Raw genomic sequence first — 12,966 nt, forward strand, 5'->3', positions numbered from 1 at the left:
TTCCAAGGCAACAAAAATAGAGAATTTGAGAAAGCACAAGATGAAACAAAAGAAACCACAGAAGCACTGTATAAACACCAAAGTGAAACAAAGAACACAATTAATAAAGAGATAAATGAACTCAGGTTGAAAATAGACAACATTAAAGAGGAAGAAACTCAGGATATGGAAAACCTCAGAAAAAAGAATGAAACAGAATTGCAAAACAAAATGGAAGGCCAATCCAGTAGAATAAAACAAACAGAAGACAGAATCTCAGAACTCAAAGATGAAATGGTAATTAAAGGAAAAACTGAAGAACTATTAAACAACTCAAGACCTGTGAAAAGAAAATGCAAGAACTCACTGACTCCATCTAAAGACCAAACCTGAGAATAATGGGCATTGAAGAAGAAGAGGTGCAAGCAAAGGGAATGCGTAATATATTCAACAAAATAATAACAGAAAATCTCCCAAATCTAGAGAAATCTATTTCCATACAGATGCAAGAGGCCTCCAGAACACTGAAGAGACCAGATCAAAATAGAACTACCCCATGGCATATATCATTAAAACAACAAGTACAAAGACCTGAGAAAGAATATTGAAGGCTGTAAGACAGAAAAACAAATAACACACAAAGGTAAACCCATCAAAATCACAGCAGACTTCTCAACAGAAACATTAAAAGCAAGAAGAGCATGGGGTGAGATCTTCCGGGCACTGAATGAAAATAACTTCAACCCCAGGATACTCTACCCAGCAAAACTATCATTCAAAATAGATGGAGCAATAATAGTCTTCCATGATAAGCAGAAACTAAAACAATATGTGACCACAAAGCCACCACTACAAAAGATTCTTCAAGGGATTCTGCACACAGAAAGTGAAACCCAACATAACCATGAAAGGACAGGCAGCACCAAACCACAGGAAAAGAAAAAGCAAGAAAGTACAGAGTAACCTCAACTTAGGTACACACAATCAAACCTTCAAACAACTAAGACAACTAAATGACAGGAATTACCACATACCTATCAGTACTGATGCTTAATGTTAACGGACTTAATTCACCCACCAAAGGCACCGCTTGATGAAATGGATTAAAAAGGAAGATCCAACAATTTGTTGCTTACAGGAGACCCATCTCACCAGCAGAAATAAGCATATGCTTAGGATGAAAGGCTGGAAGAAGATTTACCAAGCCAGTGGCCCCCGAAAACGGGCAGGAGTAGCAATACTTATCTCTGACAAAGTAGACTTCAAACCTACATTGATCAAACGAGATAAAGAAGGACATTCCATACTAATAAAAGGGGAAATAGACCAAAAGGAAATAACAATTACTAACCTATATGTACCCAATGTCAACACACCCGATTTCATCAAACATACCCTGAAAGACCTAAAAGCATATATTAAAACCAACACAGTGGTCCTGGGAGACTTTAACATCCCATTATCATCAATAGATAGGCCATCCAAACAAAAAAATCAATAAATAAATCCTAGTTCTAAAATGTACATAGATCAAATGGACCTACTTGATGTCTACAGAACATTTCATCCAACTTCTACACAATATACATTCTTCTCAGCAGCCCATGGAACCTTCTCCAAAATAGATCATATCCTAGGGCACAAAGCAAGCCTCAGCAAATATAAGAAAAAAGAAATTATACTATGCATTCTATCTGATCACAATGCAATAAAAGTAGAACTCAACAACAAAAATAAAGACAAAAACCATGCAAACAGCTGGAAACTGAATAACTCATTGCTTAATGAACAATGGGTCACTAATGAAATAAAAGAGGAAATTAAAAGTCCCTGGAAGTCAATGAAAATGAAAACACAACCTACCGGAACCTATGGGACACAGCAAAGGCAGTCCTGAGAGGAAAGTTTATAGCCATGAGTGCACATATTTAAAACACTGAAAGATCCCAAATCAATGACCTAATGATACACCTCAAACTCCTAGAAAAACAAGAACAAGAAAATCCCAAAATAAATAGTAAGAGAGAAAAAATAAAAATAAGAGCTGAAATCAATGAAATAGAAAACAAAAAAAAAACTATACAAAGAATTAATGAAACAAAAAGTTGGTTCTTTGAAAAAATAAACAAGATTGACAGACCCCTGGCAAACCTGACTAAAATGAGGAGAGAAAAAACCCAAATTAGTAGAATCAGGAATGCAAAAAGGGAGATAACAACAAACACCATGGAAGTCCAGGAAATCATCAGAGACTACTTTGAGAACCTATATTCAAATAAATTCAAAAATCTTAAAGAAATGGACAGATTTCTAGATACATATGATCATCCAAAACTGAACCAAGAGGACATTAATCACCTGAATAGACCTATAACACAAAATGAAATTGAAGCAGCAATCAAGGATCTCCCCAAAAAGAAAAGTCCAGGACCTGATGGATTCTCTCCTGAATTCTATCAGACCTTTAAAGAAGAACTGATACCAACCCTCCTTAAACTGTTCCACGGAATAGAAAGGGAAGGAAAACTGCTGAACACATTTTATGAAGCCAGTATTACACTTATCCCAAAACCATGCAAAGACACCTCCAAAAAGGAGAACTACAGGCCAATCTCCTTAATGAACATTGACGCAAAAATCCTCAATAAAATAATGGCAAACCGAATTCAACAACACATCAAAAAGATTATTCACCATGACCAAGTAGGCTTCATCCCAGGGATGCAGGGGTGGTTCAACATACGAAAATCAATAAACGTAATAAATCACATTAACAGAAGCAAAGACAAAAACCACTTGATCATCTCAATAGATGCAGAAAAAGCCTTCAATAAGATCCAACACCATTTCATGATAAAAGCTCTCAGAAAACTAGGAATAGAAGGAAAATTCCTCAACATTATAAAAGTTATATATGACAAACCTACAGCCAGCATTATACTTAATGGAGAAAAATTAAAACCATTCCCTCTAAAATCAGGAACCAGACAAGGATGCCCACTATCTCCACTCCTATTCAACATAGTACTGGAATTCCTAGCCAGAGCAATTAGGCAAGAAAAAGGAATAAAAGGAATACAAATAGGTAAAGAAACTGTCAAAATATCCCTATTTGCAGACGATATGATCCTATACCTTAAAGACCTAAAAAACTCTACTCAGAAGCTTCTAGACATCATCAATAGCTATAGCAAGGTAGCAGGATATAAAATCAACATAGAAAAATCATTAGCATTTCTATACACTAACAATGAGCAAACTGAAAAAGAATGGGTGAAAACAATTCCATTTACAGTAGCCTCAAAAAAATCAAATACCTAGGTGTAAACCTAACAAAAGATGTGAACGACCTCTACAAGGAAAACTATACACTTCTGAAGAAAGAGATTGAGGAAGACTATAGAAAGTGGAGAGATCTCCCATGCTCATGGATTGGTAGAATCAACATAGTAAAAATGTTGATACTCCCAAAAGTAATCTACATGTTTAATGCAATTCCCATCAAAATTCCAATGACATTCATTAAAGAGATTGAAAAATCTACTGTGAAATTTATATGGAAACACAAGAGGCCACGAATAGCCAAGGCAATACTCAGTCAAAAGAACAATGCAGGAGGTATCACAATACCTGACTTCAAACTATATTACAAAGCAATAACAATAAAAACAGCATGGTACTGGCACAAAAACAGACAGGAAGACCAGTGGAACAGAATAGAAGACCCAGATATGAAGCCACACAACTATAACCAACTTGTCTTTGACAAAGGAGCTAAAAATATACGATGGAGAAATAGCAGCCTCTTCAACAAAAACTGCTGGGAAAACTGGTTAGCAGTCTGCAAAAAACTAAAACTAGATCCATGTATATCACCCTATACCAATATTAACTCAAAATGGATCAAAGATCTTAATATCAGACCCCAAACTCTAAAGTTGGTATAGGAAATAGTAGGAAATCCTCTGGAACTAATATTCCAGAATGGAATGGAACCCCAGCAGCTCAGCATAGATAAATGGGACCTCATAAAACTAAAAAGCTTCTGTTCATCAAAAGAAATGGTCTCTAAACTGAAGAGAACACCCACAGAGTGGGAGAAAATATTTGCCAGCTACACATCAGACAAAGGACTGATAACCAGAATATATAGGGAACTTAAAAAACTAAATTCTCCCAAAACTAATGAACCAATAAAGAAATGGGCAAGTGAACTAAACAGAACTTTCTCAAAAGAAGAAATTCAAATGGCCAAAAAACACATGAAAAAATGCTCACCATCTCTAGCAATAAAGGAAATGCAAATTAAAACCACACTAAGATTCCACCTCACCCCTGTTAGAATAGCCATCATCAGCAACACCACCAACAACAGGTGTTGGCGAGGATGCGGGGAAAAAGGAACCCTCTTACACTGTTGGTGGGAATGTAAACTATTACAACCACTCTGAAAAAAAATGTGGAAGCTTCTTAAAAATCTAAACATAGATCTACCATTTGATCCAGCAATACCACTCTTGGGGATATACCCAAAAGACTGTGACACAGGTTACTCCAGAGGCACCTGCACACCCATGTTTATTGCGGTACTATTCACAATAGCCAAGTTATGGAAACAGCCAAGATGCCCCAGCACTGACGAATGGATTAAGAAAATGTGGTATCTGTACACAATGGAATTTTATGCAGCCATGAAGAAGAACGAAATGTTATCATTCACTGGTAAATGGATGGAATTGGAGAACATCATTCTGAGTGAGGTTAGCCTGGCCCAAAAGACCAAAAATCATATGCTCTCCCTCATATGTGGACATTAGATCAAGGGCAAACACAACAAGGGATTGGACTCTGATCACATGATGAAGCGAGAGCACACAGAAGGTATGAGGATAGGTAAAACACCCAAAAAACTAGATAGCATTTGTTGCCCTCAACACAGAGAAACTAAAGCAGATACTTTAAAGCAACTGAGGCCAATAGGAGAAGGGGACCAGGAACTAGAGAAAAGGTGAGATCGAGAAGAATTAATTTAGAAGGTAACACCCAGGCACAGGAAATCAATGTGAGTCAACTCCCTGTATAGCTATCCTTATCTCAACCAACAAAAACCCTCGTTCCTTCCTATTATTGCTTATACTCTCTCTACAACAAAATTAGAAATAAGGGCAAAATAGTTTCTGCTGGGTAGCGAAGGGTAAGGGGGGGGTAAAGGAGGGAGCAGGTGGGGGGGGTGGGTAAGGGAGGGAGCAGAGGGAAGGGGGGAGAAATGACCCAAACATTGTATGCACATATGAATAAAATAAAAATTTAAAAATAAAAAAATTAAAAAATTTTTAAAAAGAAAGATCTGCCTTGAGGCTTACAAGGGGAGAACACCAGAGGCCTGGGATGACCGGAAATTTCCATAAGTGATCTCAGTGTCTTTGCTTTGAAATGGACCACAAGCCTTAGGACAGGGTTGCATCTCAATAATGAAAAGACAGGCTGAAAACGAGACATTTTTGTGGTAGGCCAGAAATGCCCCCCACCCCAAAAGAATCCACAAGTCCCTGGGCCCTATGGATATCATAGGAAAAGGATTTTTTGCATGTGTGGTTAAGGATCTCAGGGTGCACAGACTGAGGTGTTCTGCCTTACTAACATCTAACTCTGATTTTTAAAAATAAAGTTGAGTGCAATAATGCTAGCTAGCTTTTTAGGTGTCTTACCTATCCTCACCCTCCCTTGTGTGCTCTTGCTTTTATCATGTGCTCAAAGTCCAGTCCCCTTGTTGTGTTTGCCCTTGATCTAATGTCCACATATGAGGGAGAACATACGATTTTTGGTCTTTTGGGCCAGGCTAACCTCACTCAGAATGATGTTCTCCAATTCCATCCATTTACCAGCGAATGATAACATTTCGTTCTTCTTCATGGCTGCATAAAATTCCATTGTGTACAGATACCACATTTTCTTAATCCATTTGTCAGTGGTGGGGCATCTTGGCTGTTTCCATAGCTTGGCTATTGTGAATAGTGCCACAATAAACATGGGTGTGCAGGTGCCTCTGGAGTAACCTGTGTCACAGTCTTTTGGGTATATCCCCAAGAGTGGTATTGCTGGATCAAATGGTAGATCGATGTCTAGCTTTTTAAGTAGCCTCCAAATTTTTTCCAGAGTGGTTGTACTAGTTTACATTCCCACCAGCAGTGTAAGAGGGTTCCTTTTTCCCCGCATCCTCGCCAACACCTGTTGTTGGTGGTGTTGCTGATGATGGCTATTCTAACAGGGGTGAGGTGGAATCTTAGTGTGGTTTTAATTTGCATTTCCTTTATTGCTAGAGATGGTGAGCATTTTTTCATGTGTTTTTTGGCCATTTGAATTTCTTCTTTTGAGAAAGTTCTGTTTAGTTCACTTGCCCATTTCTTTATTGGTTCATTAGTTTTGGGAGAATTTAGTTTTTTAAGTTCCCTATATATTCTGGTTATCAGTCCTTTGTCTGATGTATAGCTAGCATTTGTTGCCCTCAATGCAGAGAAACTAAAGCAGATACCTTAAAAGCAACTGAGGCCAATAGGAGAAGGGGACCAGGAACTAGAGAAAAGGTTAGATCAAAAAGAATTAACCTAGAAGGTAACACACATGCACAGGAAATCAATGTGAGTCAACTCCCTGTATAGCTATCCTTATCTCAACCAGCAAAAACCCTTGGTCCTTCCTATTATTGCCTATATACTCTCTCTTCAACAAAATTAGAAATAAGGTCAAAATAGTTTCTGCCAGGTAGTGAGGGGTGGGAGGGAGAGGGAGGGGGCGGAGTGGGTGGCAAGGTTGGGGGTGGGGGCAGGGGGAGAAATAACCCAAGCATTGTATGCACATATGAATAATGAAACAATAAAAATTAAAATAAATAAATAAATAAAACTGAGTGCCTGATGACGCCCTCCTTCCTCATGGAATCAGTCCTTACCCACTGCATGTGGAGGTGCTACAGACAGTGTGGCCATGGTCCTCCTCCCCTGCTGTCACCCCTGATGGCAAACCCAGAGGGACAGATGGTAGAAACCACAGGGAAACCCAGAAAGGAAGGATAGTAGAAACCACAAGACATCCTCTCCTTGCCCTGCCCTTAGGGCAGCATACCTGTTCCCAGAGGACACCATGTTTTCAGGAAGTTAGGACTACCTACCATGTCTTCAGAAGACCAGGACTGGCTCACCCTGCCAGGCTTTGTGTGGGGCCACTGTAGACATACAGGGCAGCAAAGCACCTCCATCGCATCTGGGCTCCAAACCTCACAGAACACGTGCCCACAGCCCTTTCCTCTCCTATGTGCTGTGGTCCAGGAAGCACTAGGAGAACAGGAGCTTGTACCATGATACAAAATCTGTTCAAACCCACCTTAATTTACTGATTTTTCACCATCCCCTCCACACTCTCCCCAATGGTGAGAGCTGGTGCTCTCCACACAGAATGGACAAATTTGAGTTTTTGTGTTTTCCTCCCCTCTTGCTAGTTGCTATCCAATAACCACCAACCCTCCAGCCCAGTCTTCCAATCTGGCTTTGCTTGCCCAGGTGTTAGGAATCCCTTGGATTGAGGCTCCCTCTGTTCCTTCGCTCCTGGCTCTTTCCCTGGAGTTTTTCCTAGAATGTCAAGTTAGCCCAGACCTAAGGCAGGCCTCTGCAGCAGCCTCATTAAACTCAGCCTCAAATCCATTTCTCATTTTAATTCCTTTGAACCAAGTGGCTGCCCTCTCACTTCTTGTCTAAGTGGCTTACTCCTGATGGGAAAATCGTCATGAAAGCCCAAGCCCTTCTCCCTCTCCTGAGCTCTTCTGCAGATCCGACTATGAGGTCAGAAAACTTAATAGTCTACTCACTGACGGGCCTTTAACTCTTTCCTTACCAAGCCATACAAAAATGACTGCTTGAACAGATAGGCTTCTCTTCCTGTAAATACAAAGCTCTTAAAATTCATGCAAGAAAAACTAATGTGTGTGAGACGTCAGGACACGATGCAGGTTGGTGTGCACTCCCCTCTCTCTCACTACCCCCTGGCCAGGAAGGTCGCATGAAGGGAACTCTAAAAAGGCAGCAGAAAACAAAAACAGTCCCTGATGTAAAGCAGGCAGCACTTACACAAGGTAACTGTGCAGGGCAGATTCTGCTAGGGATTCAAGAAGGGGAACGAGTTTATGCTCAATGTCCAGCTCTTCTCAATGTCAGTGGTCTCCTCTATTCAGGTTCCAGCCTCTGTCACCTTTCTGGGTCCTCTCTTCTCTTTGGACCTCCTTCTATCGCCTTCTTACAGACTACTCACCAGCTCCCTGGGCCTCTTGTTCACAGACATATCTATCTTGCCCTTAGCCTTTCTACGCCATAGTCCGAGGGCAAATATTTCACAGGCCAAATGGTTGATCAGGCTGCTTTGCTAAATCCTACTTCCTCCCTTTCACCATGTGGGGATGCTTAGATGACACCATCTCCAACGGAGGCCTTCAACAGACCCTAATCTGCCAGCACCCTGATCTTGGACTGCCCAGCCCTCTAGACAATGAGAAATAAATTTCTTTTATTTATAATTTCAGTCTATAGTGTTTTTCATTAGCATATATTAATTGTATAATTTTTTCATTTGTGTATATAATGTACTTTGATATTTACCCATTTCTCACACTCTCTCATACCACTTTCCCCCCTTTTGCTGGTCCCCTTCCTTTTCCCAAATAGTCCCCCTTCTACTATTTTCATGTCTTTTTTAAAAAATCTAGGTTCTGCAAATGAGAGAAAACGTAGATTTGTCTTTCTGAGTCTGGCTTATTATACATGATGAGCTCCAGTTCCATTCATTTTCCTACAAATGACATAATTTCATTCTTTATGGCTGAATAAAACTCCATTGGTTTATATACCAGCTTTTCTTTATCCATTCATCCATGGATGATCACCTAGACTGATTTCATAACTTGGCTATTGTGAACAGTGCCAAAATAAATGTGGATATGCCGGTGTTTCTACCGTATACTGACTTCGATTCTTTTAGCCATACACCCAGGACCTTACCACAGTTCTATTTTTAGTTTTTGAAGAAACTCCGTACTGATTCTCATAGAGGCTGCACTAATTTACATTCCCACCAACAGTTTCTGCACTGCTGCTTCCCCTCCCCTGCATGTGTCCTCACCATCGTGGGTTGTAGTTTACTTCCCTGACGATGGCCATCCTGACTGGGATGAACTGAATCTCAGTCATTTGGCTTTGTAGTCCCTGGTGGCTAAGGATGCCAGACATTTTGTCACGTACGTGCTGGGCATGTGTGCTTCTTCTTTTGAGAACTTCCTATTCGGCTCATTCGCCCATTTATTGATTGGATTAGCTGTTCTTTTTATGTTTTGTTAACTTCTTTAGATAGCCTGGATGTCAATCCCCTGTCAGATGACTATTTATCAAAGATTTTCTCTCATTAGTTATCTGTCTCTTCATTCTAGAAAGTGTTTCCTTTGCTGCGCAGATTTTTAGTTTGACACAATCCCATTTGTCAATTCTTGCTCATTTTCTAAGCTGTTGGAGTTCTATTTCAGAAAGTTGTTGGCTGTATCTAGATCTTCAACAATTTTCCTATAGTAGTTACAAAGTTTCCATTCTTACATTAAGGTCTTTGGTCCATTTTGAATTAATTTGTGCACAGGGTGAGAGACAGGAATCCAGTTCTAGACTTCTACATGCAAATAACTCATTCTCCCAGCACAATTTGTTGAGGAGGCTGTCTTTTCCTCAATATGTTTGTGGCCCCTTTGTAAGAATCAGATGCTGTAACTGCATGGTTTATTTCTGGGTCCTCTAGTCTATTCCACTGGCCTCTGTTTTTGTGTCAGCACCATGCTGCTTTTGTAACTGTGGCTCTGTAGTAAAATTTGAAATCAGGTATTATGATACCTCCAGCATGTTTTTGTTTGTTTTTGATTTTTTTTTTTTTTTGGCTCAAGAGCTATTCAGAAACTTCTGTGTGTCCATACTAAATTTGAGGATCATTTTTTCCATTTCTGTGAAAAATGTCATTGGAATTTTGATGGGAATTTCATTGAATCTGAAGATAGCTTTTTGTGGTATAGCCATTTTCACAATGGGAAGTCTTTCCATCTTCTAGTGCCTGCTACAATTTCTTCCTTCAGTGTTTTATAGTTTTTGTTGTAGAGATTTTCACCTCCTTGGTTAAGTTTATTTCTAGTGTTTTGTTTAGGCTATTGTAAATGGGATTGCCTTCCTGATTTCTTTCTCAGTGTGTTCTTTATTGTTATGTAGAAAAACTGATGACTTTTGTGTGTTGACTTGGTGTCCTGCTACTTTGCTGAAAGTTGTTTTCATCAGCTCTAAGAGTTTTCTGGTAGCATCTCTTAGAATGAACACACTAAGACACTCCCTCCTGCCATGCTGGCCACCTTCCCATTTCTTAGATCTCAGCACCTTTGCCCTCCAGGACACCTTATCCCACAATCTCACATGGCTGATCCCACCCCTTCCTTCTGACTTCTGCTCAGGTGTCCCCCTACTCAGGGAGGCCTTCCCTGAATAAAACCATCCACCATCCTAGCCCAAGTGCCTTGATTCTGCTTTGTTTCCTTTAAGACATTTTGTTGTATTCATGTACATTTTTATGTGCTGTCTTTCTCCTCCACTGGAATGTAAGCTCCACTAAAGCAGGGGGACCTACTTGTCTCCTTTGCTGGATCCAGGGTCAGGAACAGTGACTGCAGGATGTGTGTTCCATAAATACTTGTTGGCTACTAAATAAATGGATGAAAGATGTTGGAAAAGTAAGATGTTAAAAATCACCATAATTTTGAAGAAGGAGGGTAGAGGCTTGCGGTGGGGGGGGGAGGATAGGCTGGCCCTGTAAGATATTAAGATATTACAAAGCTCTGTGAATTCAAATATAGTGTTAGAAACTCCATATAGCCCTTCTCAGGAAGAGAAATAAGGCATTAAATTGAGCAAATGAAACATAGAGGAAAACAAAGTAGTGACCCAGGAAAGAGCACAGAGACTACCAAGCATATGAAACAGAAAACAGGGTCCCAAGGGGAGAAAAGCAAGTGGATCCCTAGAACAGTAACCAGTGGAGATGCCAGAATGATAGTGGGGAGCCTATCCACACTGAAAGAAGATGGGTCCATGGGAGGAGAGGCTTTTTCAAAAAAATTCAAGGGATAGGATGACTGACATGGGAGGAAACTTAGACAAGTGTCCACAGAATATGAATCTGGGTTTCTGAGAAATACTTAGGGAAAAAGTATTCAAAACAATGGTTGACTGCAGGGAAAGGTTTCCCAAAAAAACTTGTATTTCCTGCTTCGACAGCACACATTTGAAGAGTCATACTATTGTAATACTGTATTTTGTAAGCAAAATTATGTGAAAAGAATGAAGGAGGTGCGATGTGCAGGTGTGTAGAGATGACCCACATCTGGCCACTGCTTGGCCCATTCCAGATGTAACTCACCACAGAATTCTTCAGGAATTATCTGGGCGTACTGTCACCACTTCCTCATTCTACTTGTGTTTTAACACAAAATACCAGTTGTCCTTACCGTGAATGCTCAATAGCCTCATTGGTGTTGCCAATACACTTGGCTGATATCATTGTGTGCCCATCTTGTTAAACTTTGCTCTTAATTCTGGCTTGACTTTTCTAATTCATTAGCAATTCTCCCCAGGAACATCTGTGGGTGATAAGCTCTCAGCTGTGTTGTTTGATGTCTTAGCTACATTGCTCTGTCCTGAGTAAGAGTTTAATTATATAGGTTTTAAGACATCACAGTTATTTTCCTCAGCCCTGATCTTGGACTCCTTTTGTTGCTCATAGAAGTCAAGGGTAAGCCTGCAATTCTTCTTCGCAGCAACTTGTCTTTTCTCCCTGGTATCCTTGTAAGTTTTTTCTTCTATCACTGACAGTCCACAGTTCTATTATTTTGTGGCCAGGGATGGGTTCATTTTTATTAATCTTGCTAGAATCCCGGCATTCACTTTCAATTTGAAGACTTGAAGGTTCGTGTCTCTACAATTTAGGGAAGTTCTTATAAATCTCAACTCTGTTGGCCTCTACTTCCCTAACTCCTATTGGCCACATATTGGAGCCTACAAATTTACCTTCAAAATGTCAATGTATTTATGAGCTGTGGTCTGATCGCTTTCCTGGGAATATCTTCCAGTTCATAAATTAAGTTGTATTCAATCTAGCACTTACCCAATGTATGCTTTAATTGTTATTTAAATCATTCTATTTTTCTCCTTCTGTAGTTTATAGTTGGTTCTTGACTACTATTATTTTTAATCTCCGTAAGTCATTCATTCAAGGTTATTTATTAGGTATCTACAATATCCCAAGGCCCTGCGGACTTGGGAACAGTAAAATACACAAGCATATATTCTCCCAAAGTAAATGTGGAATATGCACAAATAAAACAAAATAAGATGTAGAATGCACCAGTTGGTAGTAAGTGCTAGGGAAAAAAAAAAATAGGGGAGGGGTGCTGGGAGTGAAGGGTTGCCTTACTGACCAGGAGAAAGGCAGCTGTGTGGTCTGGGCTTTCTTGAGGGGACAGGTCCATGGGATAGATGGCACAAGGAGCTTCAGAGCTGGTAATGGTGGGAAAGGTGGGAGTCATGGAGACAGAAGTGGGAGAGAGGGATGAGGCCCTATGGGGAGCACACAGAGCACTGGGTCTCCCTCTTCACTCCTGAGATGGAGAAGCAGAGGCCAATGGAAGCCAGAGAGCTGGGACAAGAGGACCAGGTCCACACTACTCCTAGGCACAGTGCTCAGGGCTCCAACACCTTCTTGATGCTTGTTTTTCTGGTTCATAATTTTGCATACTGGCTTTCTAAGTGTTATTACTTCCTTTATCTCTTTGAGGAATCAAATGTACTTAACTTAGGCTCTTTTCAGATGTTTGTTTTATAATTTGAAGTGATCCTGGAGTTAATTGTTTATTTGTTTGGCCTGTTG

The sequence above is a fragment of the Castor canadensis genome, chromosome 15, assembly GCF_047511655.1.
Source record: "Castor canadensis chromosome 15, mCasCan1.hap1v2, whole genome shotgun sequence".
Lineage (NCBI taxonomy): Eukaryota > Metazoa > Chordata > Mammalia > Rodentia > Castoridae > Castor > Castor canadensis.